Here is a 17,478-nt window from a genome sequence, read left to right on the forward strand (position 1 = left end):
TCACAGGTACTGCTTCTCCCCTCCTCACCCCCAGCTTGCTGTGGTGGGTTGGGATGGCTTCTGCTTCTCTAGACCTGGGTCCTTTGGGTGCGAAGCTCCAGAAGAACGCGCTTGGTCAGCAGGGCCCGAAATACTAGTGTCTAGGGCAGGAAATTGGCCTAGGTCGATAACACAGAAAAGGCAAGTCTCTTATTTTACACCTAGAATAGAACCTGACACATAGTAGGCACCCACTAAGTATAGAATGAATTTTGAACTCTTGGGAGTAGGCTTTCTTTAGGCTTCTGAAAGCTGGGGCTCAAAGCTTAGGAAGAGAAAGACCTGGGAATCTGCCATTAGAATGGGAAGAAGCCAGGACTGTTTTTCCATCTACTGAAGGTTTTGTGACAGTCACCTAGTAGCCTGACTTCTGAGCACTTGACTCTTAAAATAACGCGGATGTGTTCTTTTATGGAAGGCCCCACCAGCCAGCCCCTGGCTGGATCCTGTTATCCCCAGATATTGAGCAGAACTACTGTGAACCATGTTTTCAGGTCTCTGTGAACTAAGCATAGACAAACCTTCTAGCTCTTTGAGTTCATGTTCTTAATCCTTTGAGGATTGTGGACACATTTGAGAATCTGGCAGAAGTTATTGAATTCCTTTTCTAGAAAAATATACAAACATACACATTTACACATGCACATGCACACACACATATCTCTTGAGTATAATTTCAGTATCATTAGGGACCCTGAGTCTTTTGGGACTCTGCCCAATGTTAATCTGCTTCTCCAGGGGTGGTTAGGAGACCTTCTGGTTTATAATCACCTGCCTTTGGGGACCAAAGATCCTTTTGAACCTTCTGAGAATCTGATAAATGTTGTAGATTTGTTCTCAGAAAAATATTTACACATATTTACATGCAATTTGGGGGAGTCATTCATGATCATTAGAACTGAGGTGTGTTGGGAGGGGGTCCAAGTTAAGACCTTTCACCTAGCTGTAAATAGACTCCACCTCTGGAGCATTTTTGATCCCCTACTGTCTCCCTAAGGAGAGCAATTGGCTCTGCACTCTGCTAGATGGTGCCACCACCCTGTCCTGAAGGCATCTGTATCATGTGCCAAGGAAGGTCCTGACACCCGAGAGACTGTCTCCACAGCATGCTCTGCATCTTGGTCCCTGACACCTTCTTAGTGTGGAAATAAGTTGCAGGTTGTCAGATTCTGTCTGATCCATGAACGTTCCTTAGCCAGAAACTCCAACTCAGGGAGACAGCAAGTGACTGGTAATTAGCCAGTTTCACTCAATCCCAAGCATCTGAGCACACCTCTCTTGGTTTTGTTCTCACCTCCCTCTCTGCCTGGGAAGCTGTGAGCAGCAGCCCCAGCTGTGGCACCTCACCTCACCTAAACCCTACAGATTTAGTAACCAGTGTGGTTAATTATTAGCATTAGCCATCCAGATGTGAATAGGTTCTTTGCAGAAAACAACTCTGTAATGATCTCATACTTTTCTGCAGCTAGCCAGGTAAGGGGACAACGGACCAGAGGTGCTGGGGAAGAACAGAGAAATAGGAAATGACAGAGGTATTCTACCAGGGGAGTTCTTCAGCAATCTGGTTTCAGCACTTGTGAGGGTGGAGTTCAACAGGCCAGGCAATTGTGGTCCTGTAATTTCTAATTCCTCTAATGCCCTCCAGGTCCCTTTGGAAATCCTTGAAGCCAGGAGTGTTTTAGAATTCAGAAAGGGACCAAATATGTGGAACCATCCCCTGGGGTCTAAAAACATGGAACCCATGTTACAAATGCATCTCAAAATTAGATACATTCATACTTCTGTGATCAAATGAAGGAATCTTTACACTTAGTGGGTGTGAAGGTAAAGTGTCTTCATATCAGTTTAGGTCAAGATGTGTCACCAGATGAGTTTTGGCACTGAACTAAAAACAACAACAACAACAACAACAACAACAAACCCAAATATTTTAACTTTAAGATTTGGGAAGGGGGCTGGGGTTGTGGCTCAGTGGTGGAGCGCTCTCCTGGCACATGCGAGGAACTGGGTTCAATCCTCGGCACCACAAAGAAATAAATAAATGAAAATAAAGGCATTGTGTCCAACTACAACTAAAATAAGTAAATGAATAAAGATAGATTTGGGGATTTGGAATTGCAGATAAGGGACTGTAGGATGGTATTTTAGGCTTGGTTGTCCTGAAAGAAATGAATGTTTTGTGAGGGTATGGAGAAGCAGCCATAGTAGAAAATGGGAAAGCAGAAGCTGTTAAAGATGGGAAGTTTAAAGGTACAAGGAAGAAACCCTTTCTCAACTCAAACTGTATCACAGTGTAGTTCCCCCCTCCATCCCCTCATCCCTGCATCAAGTACATGTGTATCAAATGGCCAGTGAGTTTCATATGTACTTGTGTCAACTTGTAAGTGGCAGATGTAGAGGCTGGGGTTTGGGTGAGGCAAGAAGAGGTAAAGGGGGGGCAGAAGCTCTTTTGGAGAAGCCACAGACCCTGGGGGAAGTTCTTTCCAGGGATAGGACTGTGGCAGACACCAAGGGGAGTCTTCCAGGTGGCCAGAGTTAGCTCAGCATAGATTGCATTGGGACCACAGCTATAGGCAAACTCTTTCAGGTAGAGCACAGACCAGGAAAGGGACACTAGAAATGGAGGACATGATAGAATCCTGGGAGCAACAATCCTGGGTAGAAAGGTCAGAGCTGCTCAGGGCTGGAGGAGAGCCTGGGGGAGACAATGCAGGAATATCCTGCTCATTGTGTTTGTGCCTGAGATGGTTTTGGTTCCAGGCACTGTCCTGCCTCCATGTGGAATGTGCTTTGGGGTTTTTCCACACTATAGTTGGGGTGGCTGTGCAATCCCAGGGGCTGGCTAAGAGTAGGATGCAGGGAGGGAAACAGGAAAAGAAGCCCCTGGGGGACCTCTGAATGCACAACTCTCCATACCTGCCCAGGATGCTCAGACAGCGATGCCCTCTGTGGTAAGGCGGCTCCCTGGACCCCAATGTCAGTAGCAGGGATGCTTTGCCTTTGTTTCTAGGTTCCAGGACCTGACTTTCCATTTTCCTCTGACAGATCTCTGTCTGGTACCCCCAGCTGCAATAACTGCGTCTCTATCTCATTCTCTCTTCCTGGCACTCTACCCTATGACAGGGGTCCTCAGGGTCTAGGAGTCTGGGGACCAGATACCTTACGTTCCTCCCTGTGATTGAGTCTTTGCCACCTGCTGCCCCATATTGCTGACATCGATTGCCTTCTCAGTCTCTGCCAACTGCCTCATGCCAGCTTCCTTTGACACCCCCCCCCAGCCTGGCCTTGCTTCCTCCTACCACCAGCTGCCAGGACCCCCTCAAATCCTGGCCCGGCCTCAGTGGGCAGATCTTGCTCCAGGTTCCAGCCCCTCCTGGTCTGGCATGTCCAGCTGCCAACTCAGCCAGATTTCTGACAGACGTGAGCTCATGATCCCAGTCTGAAGAAGACAAGGAACACAAATCCTTTGAGCAGTTGGGTAGTGGTACCAGACGTTCACTAGCAGCAAGTGCCAGGGAGAGTATTGGGCTCGGGGTACCTTTGCCGGCTTCATCCTAAGGGAAGAGTGTGAAAATGGACAGGAGAGGAAGGTGAACGGGAAGGAGTAAAGGAAAAGGAGGGGAAGAATCAGAAGAGGGAAAGGGGAGGGAGGGTTGGGCGAGATGCTTATAGTCTGTTTTCAACGTCTAAAACAAGCCTGAAGATCTTGTCAGCAACAAAGAGTCAAGCTTTGACACGAAAGAAGATAGGAAGGGGGCACACACACACACACACACACACACACACACACACACACACACCCAAGGGGTGGAGGGAGGGAAGAAGGAGGAGATGGACTCTAAAAGGGCTAATGAGAACAGGTCAACAAAACTGATGGCCTCTCTGGAAAGGAACCCATGTTACAAATAATAGGGATATTATTTCTGATTATTCCACCCTAGTTTCATTAACCAGGGCTTGTTGAGCATTTTCTTTCTTGTTTCTTTTCTGATTTGTTCTGAAACTCTACCCTCACCCTGACACCAAGTTCTACTGAAAATAGGATAGATTTCTTAAAGGTTCAGCCCCCGGGTCCTGAGGTATGTTATGACCTGCCAGATGCAGGGGCACCATGACAGTGACCAGACCTCACTACAGGGCTTGCGTAAGGAACATGTGAGATCAAGCGTGCAGAGCACTTAGTAGGGCTCCTGGCACATAGTGGGTGTGCCCCAAATGCTAACAATCATTCTTCTTCCCTTCTCTTTGCTTTGACCTCTGTGCCCAGCTGTCACCTCCTGCTGCCTTTCCCTCCTATGAAATGCTACTCATTTCATCCCTTTCTCTTCACGCAGCCCTTCAGCATGGCATGTCTGCTTTCCTACAATAGCTGATCTGTAGATCCTCTGACCTTCATATCTCCCAACTCCGATCTACAGAAATCTTTTAATTTGTGGAGCACTTTACAAAATAAGAAAATCTTTGTTAATGCTCACCTATGAGGTAGATATATACACAAAAGCTCAGAGAGGTGAAGTGGCTTGCTCAACATAGCACAGCTACTGAATAGCAGAGCTGGTGTGCAAAATTTAGTCTCTTGGGCCAAAATTAGTGCATTTCTTACTGTCCAGGGTTGAGTAAGTCATCGATTCTTCCACGGTGCTATCCTTGAGGATAGAGACCTCATTTTATATTTCTCATAAACATCTTCAGGATCTGGCCCACAGGAGCCACTTGATCAGTGTCAGTTGATTCACTTCCAGGCACCCAAGGGAGCAGGGACCACCCTTGGCTCATCCCTGTGGGGCTTCACTGTTCCACTGCTCACACCTCAGAGGCAGCAGTCCAGCCTGGAGGTAGTGCTGTGTACATGGTAGATGAGGGCTGACCAAGCCTCTCTTCCACACTCTGGCAAGACCAGGAGAAAATCATGAGGAATTAGACTTGTTTATGTGCAGCTCAAACTGGTAGAGAATAGAAGCAACTCCATGCTCATTGCAACAGAACGGAATTGCGACTTGAGGGAAAGAAGCCTTTCCTTTCTGCGAGAGAGTTGTGAGATGTTAGAACAGATTCCTGCAGAGGTTGTAGAAACTGCTCCCCTGGAGGTCTTTAAGAGCTGGAGAGCAACTCGCTTTTGCAGAATGTGGGTCTCAGGGCCTGAGTGCGGAGCCGGTGCACAGGCAGCGGGGAGGACTTGGTATGCAGCAGGCCTGACCAGACACCTCCCAGGACAGGTAAGAACTCAGAGATGGGAGTGGGGTGGGGAGGTGGGGGGGTGGGTGGAGAAGGGGCAGGGCCAGGAAGGAGAAAGCCCCAGTGAGGCGGGTCAGAGTCAGACAGCCAGACAGCAGTCTTAACAGGTCCTGGTGGAGAGCCCTGGCAGGCTGTCTGTCCTCTGATCTGTCCATTGCTGCCTGCAGCTAGGGTGGTGGGCAAGGCAACCTGGAGGGAAGGAGTGCCTTCTGGACATTGTGTCGCCTGGAACCTGATGGACAAAAGCCAGGGGTTTTTTGTTTTGTTTTGTTTTGTTTTGTTTTAATGAGGAAAGCAGCAGAGGCTGGCCCATCAAAATACTAAACACAAATAACTAAGCCGGCAGAGTGGTCTTGCCCAATGCTCCTTTAAACAGGGGTGCTGGAGTATTCTGGGAACACCGCATGCTCCACATGAAAGTGTTAAACCTTCCTAGAGTATCCACTTCTACTAGAAAATCTTCCAGGGGCAGGGGCAAGAGGAGGAGTGGTGGGTAGTTTAACTTGTAAGAACTTAAAAATACAAAATCACTTTTAATAAATCTGGGTATATTGTGGAGTGGAATGCAAAAATCACACGAGGATATTATAGAGAAAGCAAGGGCTTTCAAAAGACCTTCAGGCTTCCCCATGGGTGAGTCTTCCAGGGCCCCAGGGTTAGGGTACACGATAACCCTCTGTGCTGCATTAGAGCACTTTGGTGGGAAAGTTTTAGCAGGGCTGCTTTAGTATGTACAAAGCATTGTCTCATGCAGTATCTCACTGAGATAGTCAACAAGCATCTGTGTGCAAGCATCGTGCTCTTTATGATCAAGACGTGGGTATTTATATTTTTTCCCTGTAGAGATGAGGAAATAGGCTCGGAAAGATTCCCTAAGTTCTCATGTGGGCAGCTTGGGGTTGGGATGTGGGTGTTCATTTTTGGCATGCCCAGCCTCTTCCATTATGCCCGCTGCCCTTCCCTGTGCGTCTGCAGTTCCTCCTACACTATTCTTTCCATTAAGCAATTATCCAGCACTCTCTGCCACGTGCCAGCCTCCCAAGAGCCTTCCAGACAGGAGAGACAGGTCACAGACAAATGGGAAACCCAGGAACACCAGCTGGTGCCTGCACCTCTTCCCCTTCTGCCCGTGTCCATGATATAGTCTGCTCACATTTACAGGTAAGGACATTAGCACAGAGCAACCAGCATCCCCAGGTCATAGGCAGAGCATCCAATTCTGAGCTTGGCCGGTGGAGTTCCGGCTCAGTGCATAGCCCAGGGTCGTCTGGGATGTAACCAATTCAGCATATGGCCCAGGATGGATTGCTCACCAGCAAGCATTTATCCAGAGCTTGTTAGGTGCGGGCTCTGTTAGGCCTGTGGGGAAACAAAGATAAATAAGACTTTCTCTGCCTTCAAGGAGCTTCCAATACAGCAGGGAATTGATGCCCAACTCCTGCTGAAACAGATAAGGACTAGCAAAGGCTGGAGAGATGTACCACCAGGTGATGCCCCTTCTGTATCCTCTGACCCCCTGTGACCAAGGCACTGTGGGGAAGAGAAGTTTCCCTCCGGTTACCTGGTTCCCCATCTCCATGTGGAACTCTCCCCTCTCTCTGCTTATTTGTGGCTGTCTCATCCTCATCCTCTGTCAAATGTTCTTTCTCTGCAGCGGTGACCCCAGCCAAAGCCATCACAGCCTGAGGTCCCAAGCTGATCCATGGAAATGGTGCTTTCCCCATGATGACAGCTCACACAGAGTCCGCACTCATGGGCTGGCTCTGTTCAAGAGCTTTGCAGCTTTAATCTGCACAACCAGTCTATGGTTCTGCTACGTGTCCATCTTATAGATGAAAAGCTGAGGTTAAAGAAATAACAAGTAAGAGCAAAGCTGGGACTGTCACTCAAGCCCACTCTAGACAGCTTCTAGCCATTCCATGTACAGTACTTCATGTGGGTCTCACAATAATGCCATGGTGGAGAAGATGGGGAAGTCAAGTCTCAGAAGGATCCAGCGCATTGCTAAGTTCTACTGGTCTGTAGGCAAAGCAGATGTTAGAACCCAGGTCTTACTCTTAGCTGACTTCTTTACAATACAGTTTCCAGTAATCAGAAAATAGTCCTTGTATATTTCAATAACCCTGTGCCCATCTGGGTTTGAGGACTGGGTCTTTGCACTTTCCTACTGGGTGAAAACAAGGACAAATCAGTCTTGACCAGGCTGTAACCAGAAAAGCCGGAAAGACCGCCACCTGGTGGTTTTCTCAGTGGTGGCGGCAGAAACAGGACTGGGCCTGTGAGCCATGGCTTTGGAAGTCAGAAGTCTATATTAGTGGATGGATTTATTGACCACAGACTACATGCCAGGTGCTCCGCTAGGCATTTTAATTGGCTCCTTTCATTTATTCCTCACACCAACCCTGTGAACTCAGTCCTGTTATTATCATCAGCCCCATTTCAAAGATGAGGATTCTGGGACTCAGAGGTTAAGTAACTTGCTCAAGGTCACACTGCTATCTGTCCTGAAGCTGGGATTCAAATGCAGATTTTTCTGACTCCAGGTCTTGCTTCCACTTACCCACTCCTTAACCTGCCTCCCCAGGTCTTACACCATCAGGCCACCGCCCACCTCTCCTGTCTCATACCATGGCTGCAGCCATTCTGACCGCCTCTCTTGTCTTTGAACCCACCCTCATGCAGGGCCTTTGCAGTTGCTGTGGCCTCTGCCTGCAACGTTCTCTCAGATTTACCCATGATTTCTACTCATCATACAGAGCTTGGTTCATCCAGGTCATTTCCTCAAAGAGGCTATTCCAACGTCCATCTGGGTCTACCCTGCCAAGCCCAGTTCTTCATTATCTCATCAACGACTGCACATCTTTCTTAGAAGATCCCTCTGGAGTTGTATTTCCTTTGCTTGGTGTCTGTATCCCCCACTGGGAAAGCTGGCTCCATGGGGTGAGGGAGGCTGCATCTCAGTGCCTAGGACAGTGCTTGCAGGGTACTGGCTCCATAACTGTTCACTGAACGCAGGATTGGAAGGATGGTGGCAGGAGAGAGGAGGCACTCTGGTATTTTATCCTTTTGCCTCAGAGGCCTTCTCATCCCTCCTGTGGTTTCCAGTCATCTTGGCCTCTTTCTTTTTTATGTCCTCCTCTATATATCTAGCACCAGAAGTGAACTGAGGCCAGAGCTAGGACTTGGTTCAATCTTGCAGATATTCGTTAAAATATCAGATGTAGCAAAAAAAAAAAAAAAAAAAAAAAAAGATGACTCACATTTCTAGTCCTCAGCATTTCAGTATTTGATGTAGTTGGAGCGTCTGAGTTTCCTGGGTAGTGGTTGTTGTTAATTCTTGTAATTAGCTTGTATCTTATAGATATTGCTCTTGGTCATTTAAAAGGGGACTTAATTGGTCATTCAGGCCTGGAACCTATTCTATTCTCCCACTTTATTACTTTCTTTACCACATTCAGAACCTGGAAAGGTAGATTAGCATCTCAGGATTATAAACTGCCTGTTCTCACTCACCCACATTTGGATGTGCTCCAGGAAGCAGACTCTGGTTTGTGAATTTGAATTTAGAGTTCTGCCCCTGCAGGGAAAGGCTCAGAACCAGGTTCCACACCCGATGACCCACTGGAAGTAGGAGGGACTAAGATGCTTACAGAGGTAAGTTTATAGCCAAAGACACGAGCCGCTCAGAAAGGAGAAACCTTGGTGGCTGATAGCCATCAAAGCCTAGTTGGAGCAATTTCAGAGAATGAGGAGAACCACGGTCCCAGGTAAATAAAGCCAGGGGAAAATATCTCTGAGTGGTCCGCTCCACTATGGTGGAATCGTGGAGGAACCGTAACTGGGGTGAACATGGAGCCTCTCATCTGGGCCTGCCATCAGGCCACTGCCCACCTCTCCTGTGTATGTCATTCCTTATCCTAGAAAAAAATACTAGAGCTGGATGATCATTCAGATTCCCCACAGCCCTGATCTTCTAGGCCTTTCTCGGAAGGTGAGGTGGGAGAAAGCCCTAGAGGAAAGGAAGCTGATGTCTATTGAACAGGATCTCGTGCCACCTCCCGGCTCTGAACTGGGCAGTTTCAAGGGCTCACAGCAACCCCACTAGTGTGGGCTCCAGTTTACCACTCCAACCTCTGCTCCAAAACATCTCATCCCTCCAGGTGGCACTCGCTTCCTCTGGAGCGCGATTCTGACCCAGATGGTGCCCGTGAAAGGGACATCTCAGCTGGGTGTCAGATTGCTTGGTTTACTCCAGCACCGTTCCTGAGTTCCTAATTAGGCAGCCCCAGGGGTGAAAGCTGACCTGGATGTAAGTAACAGGCAGTAGACCTGGTGTCACAGGCCGACCCTACAGGACGGAGTGATTCTGTAATTACATCATCCAGGGTCCATCGTGGGCCGCGTATGTGCTGAGACTAACAACAGCAGCAGCAGCAGCTGCTGCTGCTGCAGCAACAGCAACCAGTGCCATTTATTGAGGGCTCCCTCTGCATTAGGTATGGCAATATACTTATAAGCATGTTACCTACAAGGGGAGTAAGATGGTGTTCCCTAATATCTGGCTGAGGAGTTTGGATCTTCTTCTCTGAGAGATTAAACAAGTACCACAGGCTGAACTGCCCGTTTTGACGTTTCCCACAGAATGGTGGAGAAGGTGTTCACTCGCTGGATTAGTCAGGAGGTCACATTTTCTGTATGAAAAATTGGGACTTACTGCCTGATGCATTGGCTGGTGTTGGAGCATTATCTTCGAAAAATCAGAAGCAGTTGCTATCCGTATGATTCTCAGCATAGGGACTTTTTTTCCTTTTTGTACCAGGGATTGAACTCTGAGGCACTTAACCACTGAGTCACATCCCTAGCCTTTTCATTTTTTTTCATTTCTCACTAAGTTGCTGAAGCTGCCTTTAAACTTCGTTACCTACTTCTTGATGCCCTCCCCTCCACCCCCGACCCCCGTTTCATGTTTGCCATGCTACTCTCTAGCTCCTCAAAGTTCTCCTACAAAGTGTCATGGCTCTGATCTCCCCCCCTACCCCCAGAGTATCCCATGCTCCAAAATTATGACTTCTAATCTATAACTGAACTGACCATTTTCAGGCAATCCTCTCCCTATTTATTAACGCTAATAGCTGGTTGATATGATTTGTATTAAGGTATGAATAACTGACAAGCTACCTGGTACTGGCAGGTGTCCATCTTTTTAAAATAGATGTTAGTTTATCCACAAGGCAGTTCTGTCTTATGGGAGTCTAGTTGCCTGGCACTCCAGATTCATGGGGGTAAGTTACGGGGCTAGGTAGAAAGAGAGGTCACCTCCCCAAGGGGCTGTTTTCAAAAGGAAGATGCTTTATCTCCTTTTTTTTTCCTGGTGTCCAAAGGGAGTGCAGTGGCACAGGGAGAATCCTTGGGAAACCCCACAGCACCTGTACTGTTGGCATCATCTCACCTTTCAAAACCCCCTCTTCCGTGAGAAACCATTTTAATAAGGGCTATAATTTTGTTACAGAATTTTGTAATTAAATATCCTTAAAAGAAATGAGGTTGCAGGTCCCTATCTCCCAATTTATCATAGATTTAATGCCCCAAGTTACACAGTGTTTAATTAAGAATGTGTCCCTATTGTAACTCCATGCAGCTTCCCAGCCTTAGAGATAGGAAGTGCCCTGAATTTATCATGGAAGGTGCTCTTGTTATTGGGATGTTGTCCTGTTTACCAAGATGAAAAATAAACGGAGTTTGCTTAGTCAGGAATAACAGGTTCTCCTTCATCCCTGCCCTCGACCCAATCCCTTCAGTCTCTTTCACCATCAGAGGTAAGTCCATCCACCCTCTCTCCCAAGAATAAATAACTGTTCTGAATTGGCTTCTTCATTTAAGGAACCAACGTGCTCCCCCTGCTGGCGGAGGTCAGCCAATACACCAGTGTGCTGCAAAAATCACAACCCTGTCCTTGGATTCCCTTCAATCCATAGGTAGGAGCACCTACTATGTGCTAAGTGCAGTGCTAGGGATAAAACATAAGAAGAATCTAGGCCCTTGTCCTCAAAGAGCTTATAGTCTTGTAGAAGAGACAACATGTGCACGTATATCATACATAACCCACAACACAACGGGTTAACATCTATTTTTGTATTTATAGGATCACAAAGAATGGGCAAGTTACTTCTGTCCACAGAAATAAGGGAGGCTCCATAGTGAGGCTAGCATGTGACCTACATCCTGAAAAAGCATTCATATTTCAGAAAGTAAGGGGGACAGAATGAACCCCACAAAGTTAGGGACATGGAGACCCGAAGAATCATTCATACTTTAACCTCATCCTTATAAATGAGGAAAGGGAGGCTTCGAGGTGTAAGTGCTGTGACAGAGACTGGAACCCACCTCTTCTTGCTTCAACTCCAGACTCACCAAGAATCCCAGACTGAGAGAGGGGGAGAGGCTGGGGTGGGGAAGTGCAGAGATGTCAGAGAAATGGAGAGAGGAGTTTGTGTCGCTGCAAGAAATTCAATCCCACTTACTGAGGAAGTGAAATGGTCTGGTTAATTTAATTTCCTAATTAGATGGAAGTTCTGCAGAAGGGCTGCTTTGTTAGAAATGTAGATTTAAAAAAAAAAAACTTCCTAAAATGTTTTATTTCACTTTCCTGCCTTAGCAAGCAAAGTGAAGGTAACTGTTGGGTCATTGATAATCCTGGATCTTTCAATATCTCAATACTTTAGCTCTATAGAACATATAAGCTTGTACATATAGACCCTTGAGGGGGTTCTTTAAATCTTTAATAGCAATAGTGCCTGTTATTTATTTCTTTATCATCACCTACAGTATTTAGACTTATTTATCAGTGTGGGTAGCTGATTAAAGAAAACAAATGATCAAGGTAAGAGTCCTGGATGACTTACCCTGGCTAATTGAGGTTTTGCTGAGTTATTTAGGGTGTTAGGCCTAGCACAACTCTGGCCTCCCCCTTTGCAAGACTGTTCTGGGCAGTAGGGCTTCAGCAAAGAGCCCTGACGAATTTTGGAAAGGAGCAGACAGGACATTTCACTGATAATACTGACTGAATGGTTTGTTCACAACTCTCCCCCTTGGGACTTCCCACCCCCAACAAATCATGAACAAATTAGGGGGACTGTTTGTATTTGGCTCAAGACTGGGTGGGTGTGGAAGCCAGCCTCTCAGATAGCCCCCAATAATTGCCACCTTTGGTATTCATGCCCTGGTTAGTCCCCTCCTATATTTCACCAGGGTTGGTCTGAGTAACCTCTGAAATCCAACAAAAGTGATAGGATGTTATTTCTTGGGTTGGGATACTAAGGTGGCAGTTTTCATATTTGTAATACTCTCTCAGATCACCTGATCCGAGGGAAGTCAGCTGCCATGTCACAACTCTCACTGTGGAGAGGCCCAAGTGGCTGGAACTGAGGCTACCAGCCCATGGCCATGCTTGTGACCTGGAAGAAGAGCCACCAGTCCCAGCCCAGCCTTTGAAAGACTTCATGAGGAAGGTGTGAGCCAGAACTACCCAGCTCAGCCCTTCCCAGGGTCCTGACCCTCAGCGACTGTGAGAGATGATAAACATCTCTTCTTTTAAGTCGCTAAATTTAGTCTAAGTGGTTATGCAACAAAAGATAACTAATACACTTAACTAGCAACCTCCCTGGGGTGGGGAACCCTTGGGCACTTTCCCTGCACCCTGTCTGAGTGATCAGGGGTATTCTTGACATCTTGGGATCTCAGATCCAGGAGGGGCCGTGGTGCTCAGCTAGTTCAGGTCCCTCAGTTTATAGATGGAAAAAGGAAGTTCAAGCTGAGATAAGACTTGGATCTCCTCATTTTGGGATTCAGCCTTTTCTACCTTGTTCCCACTCCAGTCTTCTTATTTATCATTCATCAAGTATTTGTACAGTTCCGGGGACTGTGTTGGGCCCTGGGGCATTGCAAAGACTCTGAGCACATTTGGGACTAAGGTCAAAATTTTTTACTTAAATAACATAAAAGATAAATGTTGAATGAAGGAATGGATGAACCAAGAGACACTGCTAGCCCTGGCTCTGCCACTAATGTCCTGGGTCTCCTTTATCACTGTAAGTGAGGCTTCTAGGCCTTATTAAGACAGAGAATCTGAAGAATTTTAGACCTGGAAAGGGCCTTGGCAGGCCAGAGATGTGAACTTTTAGAGAAGTGATCCCTTTGAAAATTAAATAAGATCTATGGGCCCCTTTACCTACATACATACGCTTTGCATACAGTTAGGGGGGCTTCTTGGAACGTCTATAGCCCATCTATGGGCTTCTTAGGAATCCATGGGCCAAGAAGTCCTGATCTGGTTGAACCTGAATCTTAGACGAGAAAACTAAGACCCAGAGAAGTAAGTTGTCTTGCATCTCATAGCAAGTGGGCAGCGAGTCCATATCAGAGCCTCTCCTGAGATCCCGTCCTGCGTGCACCCTTCCCCCACGGAGCCTTGGTTTACAGGAAGCACTCAGATCCCCAGGAAACCAGCCCTGGCTCCCGAAACTCAGAGCTTCAGGAAGTCACAAGCTGATACTTACTTTCTGTTAATATCTCTCAGGGACAGACAGAGTGACTCAGACAACCAACTCTGTCTGCAGTGCTAGGCTTGCAGGCACCATTGGATGCTTCCTGAAATGGGGCAATTAGAAAGTACCAGAGAAGGAACCAGCAAGCCGATGGGCGTGGAGGATGGAGCTCAGTGGAGGACAGACTGGGGCGTGCTTGGGTGCTCAACAACGAAGCCCCAAGGACAGTCAGCCTTGCTGCATCCACTGGCTGGTCCCAGGAGCTCAGGGACAGACTGGTCATGTTTAGATAGCACCTGGTCTCTAGCTATCACACCAAGCACCAGCTGAACACAGTGTGGAGGGACAGGGGTGTTGTTGCCAGCCTGTTTGGGTTCAGAGTCACATTTTGCTACTCATTAGCTGGGGCCACTAGCTAACCTCTCTCCCTGACCTGATAAACAGGGACCATGATGGCCGTCACACACTATCGTGTTGTGGAGATTAAATGAGTTCGTCCTTGCAAATTGCCGAGGACAGAGCCTGATGTATAAGTGCTATATGAATGTATGATAATTAAGGGCAAAAAAATCCATACTTCAGGATTCACTTTTTCCCTATACTTAAAAAATGCTTACGTTTTTAAAACCAACTTTATTGAAATACAAACCGCATATGATAATATGTACCTATTGTAAGTACGTTTAGATGGATGAGTTTTGACAAATGTATATATTTGTACAATCACCCCATGATCAGGGTGGTTGTACAAATATATACATTTGAACACCACACAAACCTCCATTCCCTCATCCCCTTCATTCCCAGCCCAGGTCTCCCTGATCTTTGCCACCAAAGGTTATAATGGTCCATCTCTATCAGTAAGCATTCATTGGGCCACCAAGAAACACATCCACTTCCCAGCGTATGTATGCATTTATTTATATATGTCCTGCTGCCAATCTGTGTCAAGTGTTCCAGGAAAATTTCTCTTCTTCTTTTCTTTTCTTTTCTTTTCTTTCCTTTCTTTCTTTCTTTCTTTTTTTTTTTTTTTTTTTTGATAAAAATAAATGCAAGAAAATCATTAAGGAAATAGACCAATTAGGAAAGGTTGATGAATTTGAGTAAAGGGGCTTCGGGGGGGGGTTTGTGCAGTTCTTGAAAGCTTTCTGTAAATTTGACATTATGTCAAAATAAAAACTTACACCAAATAAAATAAACATAAATAGCAGTGATTAGAGATCCTGGTGAGCACTTTGGACACTCGTCTTTCTCTGAATCCCCTGGAAAGTGTATTCACCCTGCCAAAGTCCAGGCCTTGCCCAGCTTGAAGGAATCGGATGCTCCTTGGGGTGAGACCCTGGGCATCAACTTGCTGCACAGTGAGGCAGCCAGGGCTCCCCAGAACCACAGGGCCTTGGCAGGAGAGGGTCGGTCCAGCTGGCTGAGTCCACATGGCTTTTCGAGTAAAATGGGCCAGGCCTGTGTTTGGCGGGCAAAGAGCTGGCTTGAATTGGCAGGGCAGATGTGTTTGTGGAAACACTTTGTATTCATAAAGCACTGTGTATGCAGAGGGGCTTAAGACACTTTGCATCCTTTGGGAATGAAGCAGCTTAAGAATGAGGAAGGACCTAAACATTCTCCAAGACACCCACTAAATATGAGACCACATCTACTGCTGCTCCTCCTACTAAGTAGAGAGACCAGCCCTCCTGGTCTGCCTGGAATTATCCCAATCTTAGCACCGAAAGTCCTGCCTCCTGGGAAACTCTTCCATTCTGTGCGACCTAGGATGGCCTGTCACTCCGGAACCTATTCCCAGTCTTCCAGTTGCCACAGTCTCTGAAATTATCATTGTATTAACCGGTTCAGGCTGCTATGACAAATATCTCAAGCTTGGGGGGTGGGGGGGTAGGGGCCGTGGGGGGGACTGAAACAACAGGAAGTTATTTTCTCCCAGTTCTGGAAGTTGGAAAGTTCAAGATCAAGGCTCATTTGGTTCCTGGCTTGTAGATGACTGCCTTCTGACTGTGTCCTCACACAGTCTTTCTTCTATGCTCCCGAAAGCAGAGGAAACTGATGTCTCCTCTGATGTCCCCACCTTTTTGACCTTACATAACCTTAATGACTTCTGAAAAGGCCCTTTTTCCAAATACTGTCACATTGGGGGCTGGGGCATTGGCATAGTTTGGAAATGAAATATCCCCCAAAGTCCTGTGTGAAAGGTTTGGTCCCAGCTCAGTGCTATTTGGAGGTGAGGAAAACTTTAAGAGGTGGAGCCTAATGGGAGGCCTTTAGGTCATTAGGGGCTTGCCCTTGAAAAGGACTGTGGGACTTTTTCCTCCTCTCTCTTTTTCACTTTCTGATCAAGAGATGTATGGTTCTGTTCCATCACATGCCCCCACCATAATGCACTGCCTTGTCTCAGGCCTGAGAGATTATCCAAGGTATATTTGTCATAGTAATGAAAGCTGACTAACACGGGCTTCAGTGTGTGAATTTTGAGGCCACACAAGCATTCAGTCACTACTACCATCGACTGCAGCCACCACTGTCATAACTTGAACCTTGGGTAACCATCCCTTTTGGCTCTTGCAATAGCTCTTTCTGCACAGGCGTCTCCCTGTCTTTGTTCTCTCCCATCATCTCCCTCCTTCCTTTGGCTTTTAGTATCATGTTTTTCCCTTGGCCAAGGGAAAGCCAGGCTTCCCTAGGAGCTGGATCTGGAAGCCCAGAAAAGGAATTCCCTGAAACCTCTCAATCTCGCAGCCTCACCCCATCCAATGGCTCCCCCTCCTCTTCTGCTGGCTTTGCTACGGCAAAGCCCATGTCCGTAGTGGGAGCCCACCAGCGACATGCCACGGGGGGCTTGTGGAGATTAATGAGGCTCAGGCTGCTCATCCTTCTGGAGGTCATTGTCACCCCGAGTTGTGCCCCAGAGCCCTGTGCTGGCCTCTTCCTGTCGCCGGGACATCATTAGAAATGTTAATTATTAATTATCACTAAAAGCCCTTTTTGCTGCATTGCTATTCTCGAGTGCTCTCGATATCTCTCTTTTCCTCACTTTCTTTCTGTAACTGAATCCTGGTTCCTGCTTCTCCTGTTTTCCCTTTAGTCCCTTTTCTCTGCTCCCCTCTCACCTGCAGCCTGGGGAGCTGGCACGTCCTGGGGCGGGGGCAGCCAGGGGGAAGCCCCTGGGCACTTCCTCTGCTCTGTCATTCTGGCCAGAGGATGAAGGACTCGAGACATAGCAATGGGGCAGAACCTGTGCAAGATCTGGGTCCTGGTGTTCTGAGGAATTATTTTGTGAACCTAAATAATTTTCATTCCTTCTGCCCTCTTTCCGTCTTCAGGTCAGGGGCTAAGACCCCTATTTGTTGGCAAGAGGGAGCCACCTAAAGAGGTATAATTTGAAAGCATCCTAGATGTCCCTCCTGTTATAGTACCCTATTTCTATTCTACAAAAGTGGCTTGGAGGAGCAGAAAGAGCACCGGGGCTATCAGGTTGCTATCAAGGCTAACAGTTGTCACTACCTTCTGTGAGACCTTGATCACCTCCTTTCCTCTCAAGCCACTTAGTTCAATGAAAGGAATCTTGTTTAGAGTCAGGAAACCTGGGTTTGAATACCTGCTCTGCTGTGTACTTACTGTGTGGCATTAGAAAAGTTAGATGACCTCTCTG

The sequence above is a fragment of the Callospermophilus lateralis genome, chromosome 15, assembly GCF_048772815.1.
Source record: "Callospermophilus lateralis isolate mCalLat2 chromosome 15, mCalLat2.hap1, whole genome shotgun sequence".
In the NCBI taxonomy this organism is placed as follows: Eukaryota; Metazoa; Chordata; class Mammalia; order Rodentia; family Sciuridae; genus Callospermophilus; species Callospermophilus lateralis.